General features: G+C 40.3%; 1 protein-coding gene across 4 annotated transcripts in view; it reads right to left on the bottom strand.

The window, feature by feature from the left end:
- Positions 1–12,307, bottom strand: part of B3GALT1 (beta-1,3-galactosyltransferase 1) — a 600,428-nt gene that overhangs the window by 43,206 nt on the left and 544,915 nt on the right. The gene's annotated exons all lie outside the window — the stretch shown is intronic.

Genomic DNA, 12,307 nt, shown 5'->3' with positions numbered 1-12,307 from the left:
CAGAAACACAGATTTTTAGGTGAAACCTTTTGAATTTATATTATAGAATTCAATTAAACAAAACAAAACTTTGTGCAGGTCAAACAGCTAAAGCCAAAGCCCACCTGAGGGTTAGGTTTAGCTCCTGAGTAGCCATGAGATCTAAGATGTAGGGCAACATCTTTAATTTCCAAGGATGAAGAAGGATCCAGAGGACTGAAGCCGTGGTGCAAAGACACTCAGCTAATTAGTGGCAGAGCTGGGCTTTCTAGACATGAGCCTCATCCCTTTCCTTTACGACTCGTGACCACTCTAAGACCGGCTGCATCTGATCAGACCTGTCTGCATAACAGACTAGAAGCCAATCAGAAGCTGTTTCCAGCTGATCTGACCCTTGGGTCCCAAGCTGTATTTATATAACCCTTCATAATGAGGGGTATAATTCTCTCTTCTCACTATTCATATTATGGAGGGATTTCTGGGTAAAGCCAAGTGACTAAAATATGGCCCTCAGCATGGCCAGATGTGAAAAGTGGGAGTGAGGGATATGGGCAGAGGCATGAGTGGGTCGCACTGGATCCACCTGCTGGTTCTAGCGTCTGCTAAAAGTCTGCTCTGTTTATATGACAGGTGGTATTGTGTGATGGTTAAGTGAATGGGATGGGTTTAAATACTGACTCAGCTGCTTGCTGTGACGTAAGCTAAGTTCCATGTGCAAAACAGTGACAACAACAGTACCTGAATCACAGAATTGCACTGAGGTTTAAATGAATCAGTGCATAGAAAGTGCTTAGAATGGTACTTAAAAGGTAGGCACTCAGTAAGTGTTCGCTACAATTTGTAACAAATGCCAACATTTATTGAATGCCTACTGTATGCTAATTTTCTTGCATTTATTATCTATAATCATAGTCAAAACCCACTTTGTTTTATGTTATTACCTTCATTTTAATAATAAGAAAACCATGACCTTGGGAGAGCCAGCTTCTTGTTTAATGTCACTCTGGTATGAGCGGAGCCAAGTGTTTGAACACAGGCCTAATTAGCTTAGCTATTTTCTTAACCCACTTCACTAGCGCTTTCTCAGTGTTCCATTGAAGATACTATTCAGATCTTTAAAGGGAGAGATAATCAACTCTGCTCAAACACCAAATACTTATTAAGTCAAATACGAGAGCAAAGGAGCCTCAAAGCAAACAATCAAAACACTGCAATGCTAGGTATACTTCTGCCTTATGTAAAAATATATTGTTCTAGAATAGGAGGGTGCCGCATGACCATGAATAAGACAAGAGAGCACGTGGTCCATTTTTAGACTGCATCCACCCTCCTTCTTACCCTTTAAAATACTATGGCTCTTAACAGATTATTTGCTTAATGTTGATAAATCAATTTCCATGGAGGTAGCTTTTAGGAAACATGTATTGAATGTCAACACAGGGAAAATAAGACCTGGAAGGTTTCATTCTAGCATATATTTTTTTAAAGTCCTTGCTTTTATAGAATTGTCTATACAAAGAAAGAGTAGAATAAGACATAAACATTTATTAAAGTGTATGAGGCATTAATATGAAGCATCTTATATAAAATATTATTGAGTGAAGAAAAGGAAGGAAGCAAGGAATAGAGGAAATGAGCAGTTACGGGCTGCTAACGTGAGCCGGATCCTATACTAGGTACTGTTATTTACATATTAGTATTTACCGAATGAAAAATAATCAAAGTAGGGCCAAAATACAAATGGAAAATGTCTATACAGCTAACTCAGTTTTTCAGGGGCAGATATTTCAGTTTAAACCTTAAATCTTATTTAGGTATAACTCCTTACCTTTACCACTCATTCTGTTTAACTTTTTTAACACAAAATATTTTAAAAGTAATTTTAGCCAAACCAGGGCAGGGAAGGAAGGTGTCTTTTCAATCAAAATCAGTTCTGGGAAAATATAAACTAGGAAACATAGATGCAATTCTTCTCTGCTTTCAGATAAACTTAACATTATCCTAAGAGTTAATGATAGCTATTCTCAGCAATAATATAGAAAATAGGAACGTACTGTACCAGACCAGATGGAAAACATAAGCCACTTTCTTTAGTCTGATTTCTAAAGCACAGTTTCAGTATTTAAGCTAGAGTCATCACAGCTTTCCAGAATATAAAATGCATCCACATCCAAATGTTGGTTTTAGAATATGAAGCAATATTTCAAAGTCAAATAGAAATGAATTTGTTCATTATCTACTCTTTTGGGTAACTGCCATTATTGCTATTTCTCCTTGGGCAGATAACTGAAAATTGACTATATAAATTGTTGTGTTTTTCTGGGAAAAGAGCCTAGATTCAAAATTTGTCACCCACATTTTAATCTAAGTTATAATTTTACCAGGCCTAAAAATTATAGTGGCTCTAGTACATTTTCCTATTACACCTCATAAATATCTTTTCTTCTTTTTTGATTCATGTGGCAAAAAGAAATTTTGCTAGTGCCATTTATTCCGAGGAGTCCATTCATTTCGTTTTGCCTCCACACAAGAGTTAGCTATGAAGTACTTTAGTAACAGAATAGGACAAATAAGATAGTAAAATATTTGGACATGAGATGTAGTTTCTCCAGTTTTGCTACAGCCCTCTTAATGGCAACAAAGGAATTTGCAGTGTGAATCTCTGATGTCAGCAGCTGGCTACATTTGGTCCTGGTGTGTGTATGGTCTGTCTGCAGTCAAGGACTTGAATAAAGACCTACAGAGCAAAACAGAAAGCACCATTTATTAGCTTATCAATATAAGTTCTGTGATTCATTAGGAAGCCAGGTAGAGGTAATAGCTTTGTTGATGAATTTAGAAGGGAGAACAGAGGGTTTTCATTCTCTAAGTTTCAATGAAAATGAGCTTAATTTTCCATTTCTCTTGTCATAGGTGGAGTCCCTGGGAAACAGACTTTGAGACCCTGAGACACACAGGCAGAAAGCTGTTCGGAGCATGTTCTCAGGAGCAACACCTGTTTTGGGATGAGAGGAGAAGAGGGAAGGGGAGGGAGAGATTGAACTGTGATGCAGTCACAGCAGAGGCCTGAGCCCAGCTCACAGGGGGCTCTGGAGTTGGGTGGGCCTGCACGGGGCCACTGTGTGCTGGAGCTGCTCACCTGGGCTTGGGCAGAGCTGGCTTTGCACATCTCTTCCCAACTGCGTGGTCAGTGGCATTATGTTGATACTTTGAAACTGGAGGCATGTGTGTGATCTATTTACAACACAGTAACTGGCTAGCGCTAGAAATCAGAGCTTCTGTCACTACCCACTCCCAAGTCCTCAACCTCTGGACAGCTTGCTGGCCAGCAAACTGCCACTTAAGAAAGACTGATTTGCACATCTCTGTGCCCAAATCTATGTGATAAGTTCTTAACTGCACACAGTGCTACTCAGAGGGAATGATATACTATACTCCTAGGTCTTGGATGGCTGTAACTTCTCAAGGCTAGGTTTCTTCTGTTTTACACAGAATATTATTCCAATCCTAGGATTTCTAGCCCTGCTGTGTTGTCAGTCATCTTTATTGTTGCCTTTTTGAAAGAGGCAACCAGCTCCCATGGAAACGGAACCATCCCCATGAGACAGAACGCAGTGATACAACTGCCAATGTCCAAATGACAAAGTTATCAAAGGCGTAAGCTCTGACAGTGATCAAAGAACATCCTGGGTATAATACTTAGAGTATTATAATCAACTGAAATGATTTTATTTAAAAGTACTGCCATTTTCTTTACTTGTAAATATGGTCAGTCCTAACAGTAGAGTGATAATCACTACAGCATGTCTTTGTTTAATGAAATCATAAAATATTTCTAGAGCCAATTTAGCATGTACACCATAAGGTGGGAGAAGATTTTAAAAACATTAACCAAGCCACACAAAGACTTTGGGTTAAAAATCATTCCAGTTTTCTAAAAACTAAATTCCAAAGAAGATGAACTAAGCCAATTTCTGTTTGTAAATACCAATATTTTTCGGAAACTCAGAGAGTTAGTATGAGAGAATTCACCATTAGCTGGGGTGGCAGAAAAATTCAGAGGAAACATTCTGAACAAAGCTACACATCTATCAAAGTTATTTCTTCTGGGCTTCCCTGGTGGTGCAGTGGTTGAGAGTCCACCTGCCGAAGCAGGGGATGCGGGTTCGTGCCCCAGTCCGGGAAGATCCCACATGCCGCGGAGCGGCTGCGCCCGTGAGCCATGGCCGCTGAGCCTGCGCGTCCGGAGCCTGTGCTCCACAACGGGAGAGGCCACAACAGTGAGAGGCCCCCGTACCACAATAAAAACAAAATTAAAAAAAAAAAGTTATTTCTTCTTTTGAGTCCTTTACTCCACAGAAAAAAGACCATAAGGGGAGATTCAAAATTTGACAGAGACAGATTATACAGAAACTTTTCTCAGCTTTGCCCCTTACATCCTACATCCACGTTAACTTTTGGCAATCTAGCAACTGCAAAAACACCACTTAGGCATCCAATTCTGGAAAAAAACCCAGCAGCCATCAAAAGGAGTGGAACTTGTCATGATTTTAGCATATGAGGCTAGAATTAGGAAACTCAGTAAGAAAAGTGCGGATGATTCTGCAATTCAATGATTAAAAAGGAATTCAGTATTGACTATCTCTATTCTATCATCTACCGCATTTCTGTAACAGGCATCAAAGCAGATGGGAAGTGAGGTTTCCAACAAATGGCCTTTCATGGCCTAAAATCATTGGGCGCAAACTCTGTCTTACATATCACAACATAGCACAGGGTGTGGCACAAGGTAGGAGCCTAGTCTCTCTCAAACCTCACTCTTAGGTGAACTGATGAAAGATAGCTTGGGCCACATTTTGATTCTCTAATCAGCTACTTAATTCCTCTCCTATAATATCTATTATTTCACCCAACAAAAACTATGTTGAATGTCTTCTATATTGTAGTATTCTAGGAGAAGCTGAAAATATAAAGGAACTCATATAATTCTTGAGACAGACAAAATTCAGCCAATATAGTAATGTAGATATATATTTTTAACATCTTTATTGGAGAATAATTGCTTTACAATGGTGTGTTAGTTTCTGCTGTATAACAAAGTGAATCAGCTATACATATACATACATCCCGATATCTCCTCCCTCTTGCGTCTCCTTCCCACCTTCCCTATCCCACCCCTCTAGGTGGACACAAAGGACCGAGCTGATCTCCCTGTGCTATGGGGCTGCTTCCCACTAGCTATCTATTTTACATTTGGTAGTGTATATATGTCCATGCCACTCTCTCACTTCATCCCAGCTTACCCTTCCCCCTCCCCGTGTCCTCAAGTCCATACGTCTGTGTCTTTTTTCCTGTCTTGCCACGAGGTTCTTCAGACCATTTTTTTTTCTTTAGATTCCATATATCTGTGTTAGCATACGGTATTTGATTTTCTCTTTCTGACTTACTTCACTCTGTATGACAGTCTCTAGCTCCAACCACCTCGCTACAAATAAGTCAATTTTGTTTCTTTTTAGGGCTGAGTAATATTCCATTCTACATACGTGCCACATCTTCTTTATCCATTCATCTGTTGATGGACACTTAGGTTGCTTCCATGTCCTGGCTATTGTAAATAGAGCTGCAATGAGCATTGTGGTACATGTCTCTTTCTGAATTATGGTTTTCTCAGGGTATACGCCCAGTAGTGGCATTGCTGAGTTGTATGGTAGTTCTATTTTTAGTTTTTTGAGGACCCTCCATACTGTTCTCCATAGTGGCTGTATCAATTTACAGTCCCACCAACAGTGCAAGAGGGTTCCCTTTTCTCCACACCCTCTCCAGCAAGTAATGGAGATATTGAAGCACAGAGGAGAGACCCTGCACTGGAACTGTGTGTCTGTGTCTGTGTCTTATGTGTGACCAAATGCATTTTTCTCTTAAATGAGGTGTTCAGGGTATTAAAAATAAAGAGCAACAGCTTCGCTTGTTCTGACTAAAATATATGAATGCAGCTAATGTTTCCGTAAACAAACAGGTGATATTGTGAGGCTAAAGGGATGTAGTATGGAGCCTTAAAAATAATCTGGCCTAGTTTTCCTGGTTTTAAGCTAGAATACATCTGAGCTAGTCTTTCAACAGTTCAACAATATTTTCATTTTCCTCTTATGTACAATTCACATACTAGGTCCTGGGGATTGAAAGAACAATGAAGAAAATTCAAGTGGCTTTTCAAATATCTGATATGTTATGACCCTTTTAAAAGTTTGGTATAATTTCATGACACTTTTCAAGAATACAAAGTTCTAATTTATGTCTATTTATGAAATTTTAGCCTGTATAAGTGAGTTGTTTTGCTAATGATTTTGGTAGAAAATGAATTTATCTTTACAACAAGCAAAAACAGAACAATGGAATAGATCCTTGTTTGTGTTTGGCTGTCAAACATTTTAGCTACAGCTAAATGGATGTTTGGATGGCAGAAGCTGATTCTGAAAATTAAGACCATTCCAGGGCATATGTGCAAAGGAATTCTGCGAAGTTTGCATATTGACTGAGTCAACTGTTGCCTTAGCTGGACATTTCAGGTCATGCACAGCATATCTTGCAAACACTGTTATGGGAAATCATTCCACATAAGCTCGTGGAATTTGAACATGTCTTCTGATTTTGACATAGATTGTCTATAGCCAGTAAGCAACAATGAGACTTGAATGTGACCCATGTGTGGGCAATTGCTTTGATTTTTTTTTCTTTTCTTTTTCTACAGGCATTTTATTCTAGATCAGTATTTTTAGGAATGGGTATGGCATCTGCCACTAGAGACAATGGGTGAGAGAACAGGCCAGCATCTGCACAAATATATCACCACCGTTAAAAAACAGCAAAACAAAACCAACAGCTTAAAATGTACGCCCTATAGACGGCTGAAGGAGCAATAGCATCCCTTAATTCAAAGGGTAGCATCTTGACCTGACATGTACCTGGAGAATGATTCTCCTCCTCACTTAAGTGGTTCTCCTTCATACCCAGGCACATTTGGTGCAGATGCTCACAGCCATATGGACCAGAGAGAGGCATGACAGAGATGCTGCTGCAGCGTCTGTAGAGGGTGGGAGGTTGGGAGGTGGGCACTCACAGAGAAGCCCCCTTTGCCCTAAATGGATCATGCTGAATGGGGATTTCTATATGCCAAGATCAATACGGCTTGTTGAAGTGGCCTGGCCAGCAACAGGCCCAGTAGGGGAACAGTGCATCTTTTCCTCTGAAGTACAAAGCTTCACCCTAGGTTTTCACACTAGGTTTTAACTGATGGATACTTAGATGTGAAAAGAAAATGCACATCTGTTACTTCCAAATTGGGCACATTTTCCTCAACAGACCTTCCAAAAGAATGGGGAGTTAAACCTGACACTGTGAAAGTGTTTTCCACATCTTGGCTAAGTTGTGAAAGAAATCAGTTTAGAAATGTCTTGAGTAAACAGGGAATCAGTTAGTACTCATGTTAAAAAAAAAACCCACAAGGGGCTTCCCTGGTGGTGCAGTGGTTGAGAGTCCGCCTGCCGATGCAGGGGACATGGGTTCGTGCCCCGGTCCGGGAAGATCCCACATGCCGTGGAGCGGCTGGGCCCGTGAGCCATGGCTGCTGAGCCTGCGCATCCGGAGCCTGTGCTCCGCAAAGGGAGAGGCCACAACAGTGAGAGGCCCGTGTACCGCAAAAAAAACCCAAAACCAAAAACAAAACAAAAAAACACCCCACAAGTCCTTTCATTTGGAAAACAAAGATAGGGGAAGCCTGTAGACCAATGATCTCACAGAAGGACTAAATCTGAACGTCAGACACTCAAGAAATAATTTTTTTTCGTAATTTTTAAAAAATTAAAAAAAAATTTTTTTGGCCACACTATGCAGCATGTGAGATCTTAGTTCCCCGACTGGGGATCAAACCCGTGCCCCCTGCACTGGGAGTGTGGAGTCTTAACCACTGGACTGCCAGGGAAGTCCCATGGCTTTTTAATTGAGCAGGACTCTATGGGGTCTTCCTGGGAAAGACTCCTCCTGCATACCCTCTGCTTTAGCTCCTCTCTGAAGTGCTTGGATAACAGTACCTGGTGCACATTTCCTGAATTGTTTTACAGATGCTAAAACTCCCACCAAGTGGAAGAAATTACTTGATGACTATGAGCATGTAGCCCCCAGACCTGGTGGCTACTGGTGCCTTGATAATGTTAACCCCTGTGACACTGTCCTGTTACCTCACCATCAACCAATTAGAATTGTGCGTGAGCTAATCACATACCCTGGGACACCCCTCCCTCACCCGGCCTTTATAACACTTTGCCTTTTGTTTTTTTAAATTCCACATATAAGCGATACCGTATGATATTTGTCTTCCTCTGTCTGGCTTACTTCACTCAGTATGATAATCTCTAGGTCCATCCATACTGCTGCAAATGGCATTATTGCATTTTTTATGGCTGAGTAATATTCCATACATACCACATCTTCTTTATCCATTCATCTGTCGATGGACATTTAGGTTGGTTCCATGTCTTGGCTATTGTAAGTAGTGCTGCTATGAACATAGGGGTGTATGTATCTTTTTGAATTATGGTTTTCTCCGGATATATGCCCAGGATTGGGTTTGCAGGATCATACGGTAGCTCTATTTTTAGTTTTTTAATGAACCTCCATACTGTTCTCCATAGTAGCTGTGCCAATTTACATTCCTACAAACAGTGTAGGAGGGTTCCTCTTTCTCCACACCCTCTCCAGCATTTATTATTTGTAGACTTTTTGATGATGGCCATTCTGACCAGTGTGAGGTGATACCTCATTGTAGTTTTGACTAAGTGAAGTAAGCCAGACAGAGAGAGACAAACATCATATGATATTGCTTATATGTGGAATCTAAAAAAATGATACAAATGAACTTATATATGAAACAGAAATAGACCCACAGACATAGAAAACAAATCTATGGCTACCAAAGGGGAAAAGCGGGGGAGGGATACATTAGGAGTTTTGAATTAACATATATACACTACTACACATAAAACAGGTAACCAACAAGGACCTACTGTATAGCCCAGGGAACTATACTCAGTATTTTGTAATAACCTATAAGGGAAAAGAATCTGAAAAAGAATATATATGTATATACGTAACTGAATCATTTTGCTGTACACCTGAAACTAACGCAACCTTGTAAATCAACTATACTTCAATAAGAAAAAAATGCTTTGCCGAAACTAATAGGAGAGCTCGGGGTTTTTGAGCAGTAGCTGTCCCAGACTCCTTGTACGGCACCCTACAGTAAACGCTGCGCTTTCCTTCACCACAATCTGGTGTCAGTAGATTGGCTTTACTGTGTGCCGGTGAATGGGCCCAAGATTGGTTCGGTAACAGCTTACAATTTTTTACTACAATTACGCTACATGAATACAACTTTATACCTTTACTCTAGTACTTTGATTAATGCTATTATTTTTCAAGTTTTGAGATCTAGACTCCCCTGCTCACTAAGGGTCATGGAAGCCACTTACGCCTCACTCCTTTGACAACAGTAACACCTGGGCTGCTTGGTGGCCCTTCTTTGTTGCCTTGAACTTCTCTGATGTTTAGGTAGACCCCTCTCTGGCACTGAGAATACGATGAGTGAGCTACATTTTCATGTTTTCTTCATGTGTTCTTATTTGTGCCTGATTTCTTCCCAGGAGGAAGCCGTACATTTTAGCCAGATAGACATGAGGAAAAGAAACTATTTTTCTCCCCAGATAAGTATCGATGACCTTGGGCAATATGTGCAGAGTTTTCTGGAATTCTATTAAAAATTATCTGATAAACTGCCTTTGGGTTTCCGTGCTGTTTTCTTTGTACAGGGCGAGAAGTGGGACCTACTAGGCTTAGCAAGCTTAGCTGGATGTTACTTAAACTTTAGGCAGTAAACAAAGATGTGCTCTGTAGTGCACAGATGGCTGGAATGATCAATTTTAGAGTGGAAAGTTACATTAAGAATTACCCGGTTCTGCCTATATTCATTAAACTTGGAACAATAGTAGCCCCAAAGATGTGGTACCTTAAGCAGTCCATCTGTTCTATTAAAATCTTATTGGTCAGACTTCCCTGGTGGCGCAGTGGTTAAGAATCCGCCTGTCAATGCAGGGGACACGGGTTTGAGCCCAGGTCCAGGGAGGATCCCACATGCCGCAGAGCAACTAAGCCAGTGCGCCACAACTACTGAGACTGTGCTCTAGAGCCCGCGAGCCACAACTACTGAGCCCGCGTGCCACAACTACTGAAGCCCGAGCTCCTAGAGCCCGTGCTCCGCAACAAGAGAAGCCACCGCAATAAAAAGCCTGTGCACCACAACCAAGAATAGCCCCCTCTCGCCACAACTAGAGAAAGCCCGCATGCAGCAACAAAGACCCAACGCAGCCAAAAATAAATAAATAAATATATAAATAAATTTTAAAAAAACAACCCTTCTTGGTCCAGCTTCTAAAAACCAATCAGTCCACTTTTCTCTCTGAGGGAAAATAAGACATTTTGAGAAAAGTCACAAATCAGGGCCACTGTGTGTATACTCTTTGTAATACATTTTCCCCTGGAAAAAAATTGTAATAAATACAAAAGGACCTGAGAAATATGCCTCAATTAGAGTAAAATACAACTCTTTCACTGGGCTAAATGCACACCTGTAACTACCTACTCCTCCATGGAACTGTGATACATGTGACGGAGAGAGAGTGGAAATGGGTCACGCAGAATGTACTTTATTTTTAAAAAGATGTATTCCTTGGGGGAGTTTTAGATAAATGACTGAATGTCATTTCATTTCTGAGGTCTTTGCTCAGGAAGCCAAGTGTGCAGAGCGAAACCATCTGCACAAGGTCAAAGATGGGCGAGCTGCTGCAAGACGCTCCCCCTGCACGAGCCCCTGCCAAAGCCGCAGGCACCAGCTCGTTTCCTCTGCATTGTTACCTGGAAGACTGCAGATACCCGGAATCATGCAGAATCCAACAATGTATGTTCCCAGATCGATAGAGCTGAGCACACTGTGAAATCTCTAGGATGAGAGAAGACACCACATATGCCCACACTGTACCACTGCCACGGCAACAGTTTTTAATTTTTGTAAAGCAATTATCAACTTATGTATAAATGATTACAGTATCTGAGTTCCAAGATCTTTGGAAAAATCTGACGTTGCAATCGAAACATAATTGAGCTATTTCAGAATAGAAAGCCTATTTGCTCCTTAAAACATTTAAATAGCTAAAAATTAAACAATGACCCATTTAGAACAGAATTGCTTCACTGCAATTTTTTAAGGGTACATTTTAAGTGAACTTCCCTGCTTGATGAAAAGTTTCTATAGTTTAATACTGATATTTCCCAGCCTGGGATGTGTGTGTCTCTCTGCATGTGTGTGTTTGTGGGTGTGTTGGGGGGGTGGGTGGATGTGGTCAGCAGTGATGAGTTAATTTCCTCAAGTGATCTGATCTGAAAACACATCGGCAATCATTTGCAGCCTAAATAAATAATGTCTTGTACATATAGGCACTATTATTGTTTCAAACGTATGTAAATGCTCTCATAAGAAAAATGCTAATTCATTTTAAAGTGCTGTCGATTTCATTGCAGATTTTTGTTATTACTGTTTTTTAATTCCATGGAATAAAAAACATAGCAATTACCTACGGGCAACTGTAACATTTTAAATGTTAAGAAGGAGTTCTTCTGGAGTAGATGAGCTGAGATAATGTCTTTCAAGAGCTACTGATAAAGTGCTTGTACAGGGACTTACTAGAGATATACAAATAATGGTGATATGATAGATATAATGGATTTTCAATTATGAATGAGTCACATTATAAGAAGCACTAAGCCATTTGGTTATATTAAGTCTAGATGTTTGGGCCTAGCCCTGAAACAAAACACTAAGAAAACAATTAACAGCTGTTGCCTCTGGGGATAGGAGTGGACTCCTGTGAGCAGCCAGTGCAAAGGCCCTTCTTTTTACTCTCCATACAACTATATTGTTTGGATTGTTTATAACAACCATGAATTCAAACCTTGCTTTTATATTTTAAAGGATATAACTGAATCACTTTGCTGTATAGCAGAAGTTAACACAGCATTGTAAATGAACTATATTTCAATAAAAAAGATAATAAATTAGAAAAAACAAAAATAATTTCAAGAAAAGCAACCACACAAAATAAGATCCACAGTCTCTCTGGAGCCCAGTGAGGTGCTGGCTCCCTCTTCTGCGTATTTATTCTCTTCTACTAGGCTTGGATTAGGGGCCTGAGAATTGCTTCTCATTCTGTATAACTTTGGAGCC

This window comes from Orcinus orca, chromosome 7, assembly GCF_937001465.1.
Source record: "Orcinus orca chromosome 7, mOrcOrc1.1, whole genome shotgun sequence".
NCBI lineage: Eukaryota > Metazoa > Chordata > Mammalia > Artiodactyla > Delphinidae > Orcinus > Orcinus orca.
This window is presented reverse-complemented; position numbering and strand designations above follow the sequence as displayed.